This window comes from Battus philenor, unplaced genomic scaffold, assembly GCF_028537555.1.
Source record: "Battus philenor isolate CCGP_79_NKW_IND1 unplaced genomic scaffold, ilBatPhil1.0.hap1 SCAF_30, whole genome shotgun sequence".
In the NCBI taxonomy this organism is placed as follows: Eukaryota; Metazoa; Arthropoda; class Insecta; order Lepidoptera; family Papilionidae; genus Battus; species Battus philenor.
The window spans coordinates 5853719-5859718 of NW_027181694.1; positions in this window are offsets into that span (position 1 = coordinate 5853719).

Here is a 6000-nt window from a genome sequence, read left to right on the forward strand (position 1 = left end):
TGGAGTTTCAATGTGAGATTGAAAGAGAGTAAGAGATCTATAAAAGAACCTAGATCAACGATTTATTTCAAAGAATTGCTCGTCTGAAATTGCAATGGGTGGGATACATCGCTCGTGGAACTAATGGCAGTTGGTACCGAAAGGTTCTAGATTGTTCTAGAAGCCGATAGACTAGGCGTGGATAAGTACTCCGTTAGATGGACTAATGACACAGTTTATATCACAGCAAGCCTTTAAATGGCCATCTTTGATGAAGGTATATGGCCTTGCTGTGATATTCTATCAGCTGAAAAGTATAATTACCCTTTACATCTTTAACGTGTATCATTAAACCAACAGTTAGTTATAGATCGTTCAATTGACAATAAACAAAACATTACACTAATTACTTACTGTATCCTGCTTGTGAATTAAATCAAATACAGACTGGTAGATGTTAACACGGTTAAAAACAAACTGACGGTTCAACTTGGCATCGAGTTTATTTGACCGCATTACATCTGTTATCTAGATCGTCTAAAATCGATTTGACTGTAATAATATTAAGACCACGGTTGAATATTTCATACGATTGTAACCTTCACCCTATTTTACGTGTACCGTTCATCTGGTGATCGCATGCAGAATAGATGACCTCTGATGATTTGAGGGTCTGTAGTAGAGACCACGGATCAACGTACACTTGTCACCGACAATACATACAGACCATTTACTACTACTCCGCTGGCTTAGTGACCCAAAGTGGGTCTTGGCCTCCGAAGCGAGAGACTTCCACTTTCCTCTATCTTGCGCCATCGTCTGCCATTGGTTGACATTCAATTTGCGCAAGTCTGCCTCAACGCGATTGATCCAGAGATACCTGGGTCTACCCACAGGTCTTCGACCCCTCGGTTTTTCCAGGTACGCGACCTTCACGCTCCGATCCAATCCCATTCGCTCCAAGTGACCAAGCCACCGGATTCGTTGAGCTTTATATTCGCCAATGATACAGACCATTTACAATAAATTTTTAACATCTTTCTTTTGTTATTTCCACGTCTCCCCTTTTCCCTTCTTTAGATCTTTCATTCATTCTTCTGTTGTCCATCTCATTCCTTTCCATACCTTGTTGCCTATCAATCTATCATATATCACCCCCCTCTCTTTGCCTCCGCTCCAAAATACTGTAACAATTCTTATTGTTTATTTTACAATTTTTAACTTTTGTAAGAAAAGGACTGATATATAGCTAATTCCGCTATGCAGTAGTAGTCGTGCAATAAAGTGTACCGCCCACCAGCTATTCTGTCGACTCTGCATAAGTCTAAAGCACCCAGCGGATATGTTTTCTTCGCAAATGTTCGGACAGCTTCTGTTCCTCTTCCAGGATCAGATGGCATCACATGTTGAACCCGTGACTGGATTAAGAAAATTCGTTCTTATGCAGACATTGTGCAAATATAATTATTATATAAGAAAGGGACTAATATATGGCTACTTCAGCTATGTAGCAGTAGTCGTGCAATCAAGTGCAGTCCTTGAGTCGAGTTAAATTCGATGTTTGGCACTGGTCGGTCTAACATCTTAGGATGCCCCGTAGAGGGTTCAAACACGTGTTGAGTGATTTAACGGTGGTAGTTGTGTTTCGCATTGTTTGCCGCATGCGCATTTATCAGCGGGCTGGCGGGCGGTGCATTTCATTGCACGACTACTGCTGCATAGCGGAAGTAGCTATATATTAGTCCTTTAGTTACTTAGGATGGACTTCCGCAAAATAATGCCTGAATCCTAAGATATTTAACCTTAACATACATACATTTCTATATCTCAATTTCCTTTTCGATTCCTCACAGCTATCTCTCTTCTATTGACTTACGTCTTATTCTTTTTAACCTCCTATGTTACTATGTATATATACTAGCTAGGCTATGTTATTTTCCTGAAACCTTTCATGCAGCTGAAACTTACAATTAATCTCCTGGAGAAAGGAACAAGGTTTATTATAAAAAAATCATCATCATGCTAGCCGACGGGCGTCTCCTAAAGATAATCACAATCACCGGTCTTTCACTACATCCAGCGACTTCCACCGTTCACCTAGTACAGAGTTCCCCAAACTTTTTTGTGTCGTAGACCCCTTGCCATGTTTTTCCGTGTTGGGTAGACCCCCTACTTACACGATATTGATTTAACAAGAGAGAATCCTAACTCTTGTAGGTTACATCGGTTTAAAAGAAGATGAAATATTTGTCACTTTATTTATTTAATTACTTACACTTCTTACACTAGCAATGGTGGGTATATAACTAATTTCTTCCAGTTAAGCTAGAGATGTATCTATAACAAAGTTGGTATGTTTATGTGTTAGTGATTCCCAAAGTGGTCTATATCGACTCCTCGGGGTCTATGACAACCTGCAAGGGGTCTACGTCAGCGAAAAAAATTTTGGGGGTTCATGAAATGAAAATGGGGGTCCACAGACTGGACATCATTAGCCGAGGAGATTTAAGATTAACCATTACAAAATTGACGCCAAATGTTGATAATTTATTACTAAAGCATCAGGTTCATCCTTATCACTAAAAATATTGACTTATTGCTTGTGTTATTTTATTTATAGTTTATTTTATGTTTATTTTACGTATATTTTACACAACCGATACAAAATTTTATTTTGAGTAGTTTTAATCTAAATTCAATTAATAAATGTTTAAATTAACATGTGTTTTTACTTTAAGTTTTTAACACTAAACTTCACCACAGTTAGAAATTTACAGGAAATCAATATCAGGTAAGTAGGGAGTCCACCCAACACGGAAAAACATGGTAAGGGGTCTACGACACAAAAAAGTTTGAGGAACTCTGGTCTAATACCTCGTGGTCCCGTCCACTTCACAACTCTTTGTATCTATCTGTTATATATTTATATAAGATATATACATTAGTTTGTCGTAAATATATTGTAAGTGTTTTAGCATCTTTAAATTTATTTCTAAGTGCCGATTCAGAACTATAAATGTTTTTATTAATAATCATTATATTTTTAATATAAATACTTAAAAAAACATAATAAAAGTTGATAATTTTTTAATCTGTATAATTTTAAAATTAATTCACATAACAAAACATAATATCTAGTCGGTCTTGTGAAACAAAATATCGTCTATAATAACAACGTATTGATTTTTTGTATGAAAATGTATTGGTACATTATCTTCTTATATATGCCGTTCTTCTGTAATGGTGCTGTGAACAGCTTGAAGCCCCTGACAGAATCTTTAGGACAGGAAGTCATAGAAATGGATGCTCCTATAAAAGGTTAGTTTTATATTTCATTTTATTATTCATTTAAATTATTAACATTTAAATAATTAAAGCTATGAGCTAGTAAAGAATATATAGAATTTATACTTAGATTTTATACTTATACTTTCATTTTATTCATTTTTTTTCTATGTCCAACATACATTAGCGTCTTTGTTTTTAAAATAACATATAATATAATAATTATGGTGATGTGTAGTATTTAGATCTGAATGCAGACCTCAATAAACTAGACTGTCTTGAATAACTGCATTCGATTTATTTTCAATTTTCGCAAATTCGATCATATATCTTCCTATTGTTGTCTGTTAAAATGGCTGCCTATTAAATGTTAAAATGGCGACAACGCCGCTCTTGCATGCACTAACTACACTTTTCTCTCACTTCACCTCCCTACTTTTCATTTCAATTCCAGATCATAGATAGTACACACGAAAAAAACACTACCCTTCCCCCCCTCCTAGTACCGACTCCACTCACTCCTCCTTCACAATACAATGTATTCTTCTTTGGAACGCGCTCCCCCTCGATGTTAGGATGATTAGAAATCGTTGCGCATTCAAAGCGAATGTTCGACAGCTGTTGCTACATATATATATATATATATATGTAGCAACAGCTGTCGAACTATATATATATATATATATATATAAATATATATGGGAGTGAATCACGCAGGCGAATAATAGATGTTTTTAGATATTTTTTAAACACTAATTTTTCACTTCTTACATAGTTGATCTTCTGTGAGAATGCCATAATTCATTCTTACTCTTCATTCATCAATCAATTGCTCACTTCCTTCACTCTTACGTTCCGTTCCCACATATATATATATATATATATATATATATCTGGGTACAGCCTACAACTCATATATATCTTCGAATCATATGTAACATTAATAAATTTTGGATGTTATTTGTTAATATTCTTTATTGTACACTCTAGAATACATTTAAATAGTTTCATAATAATATACAAAAAAATACAATGGCCGGTCTTATCACACGTGGCAATCTCTTATTGACAAACATAGTGTAAATAGTAAAAGTATAAATAATAGGTAGTTAATGTGTACAAAAATTACATATACACAAACATGGACATAATTTATTATAATTTTAATAATATTTTACAAAGTTGCATGATTTTTACAAGTATTTATTTGATGTATTTAAATATATATTTTATACATTACATTTAATTTTATGGATATAATATAAAACAGTTATTAATTTTATGGAACATACAGAAAGATATTTCGAGCACGCCTTTATTTTTAAACGTTTTATTTAGTTCGACCCGTACGGAATTTATTTGGACCAAAATTAGAAATTGAAATTTAAGCACCTTCCCGTTGTCAGATTGATCTGAAATTTAACACACATTTAATTTAGATGACAAAACAATATAATAAAATTATTAACATTATAAATCTAAGATGGCCGCCGATACTAAATGGCGGATTACGTATTTTTCCTTAACCCCCTCAATATGGGTATCAAATGAAAGGGCTACACTAGTAAAACACGATGATTATGTCAATATTTAAAATTCAAGATGGACGCCGTTCCAATATGGCGGACTAGGTACATATTTTTCCACAACCACCACAATATCGGTATCAAAAAACCGTTTAACTTAAAAGTGTTTTAAATGTATTTATTGTTTCTAATATTAGATACATATATCACTATTTAAGATAAATTTATTTATCTTATGAACACAGGAGTATGTTGTGAGGTTAAAATAGAAGATTGACATAGTAGGTAAGTTTATTTTGATAATTTTCTATCAAATATGTCTTCCACAATTGTTTTTAGTTTGTCTGTCAGAGATTGCCTTGTGTGATAAGACCGCCATTGTAATTTATCGTTTATTATTATGAAACTATTTAAATGTATACTAGAGTGTACAAACGTATAACGTTCTTTTTTTTTCTAGAACTCCCACCTGAAATGGAAGAAGAACCTTCAGCGGAGAACGATGAAGTTAAATCTGTGGCAACAACACTACCTTCTTCTATTACAATCTCTACTGTTAGTGTTGGTTTATATCAGAGTTCCCCAAACTTTTTTGTGTCGTAGACCCCTTGCCATGTTTTTCCGTGTTGGGTAGACCCCCTACTTACCTGATATTTATTTCCTGTAAATTTTTAACTGTAGTGAAGTTTAGTGTTAAAAACTTAAAGTAAGAACACATGTTAATTTAAAAAATTATTAATTGAATTTAAAACTAAAACTACTCATAATAAAATTTTGTATCTGTTATGTAAAATATACGTAACATATTAATATATTTTTTTTACTTCGTAGGTACTTTTATAAATAATGTAAATGTTTTGATATTACAAGATAGTATGATGTAAGTAAATAGGTACTATCAGTGTATGTGTTGAGATCCACTATCGTGAACCCCCATTTCCATTTCATGGACCTCCAAATTTTTTTTCGCTGATATAGACCCCTTGCAGGTTGTCATAGACCCCTAGGGGTCGATATAGACCATTTGGGGATTCACTGGTTTATATATATCAAAATGTATAACTTTGCTATAAATCGATACGTTTGATTGATCCAACCGTTAGATCTTGCTGGTCAACAAGACGTAGTTCATAGTAGAAGTGTGGATACTACTATGTTATTTGACAGAAGTTACGCTGCTAGCTATTTTTGCTTTGTGCAATTTCATTGA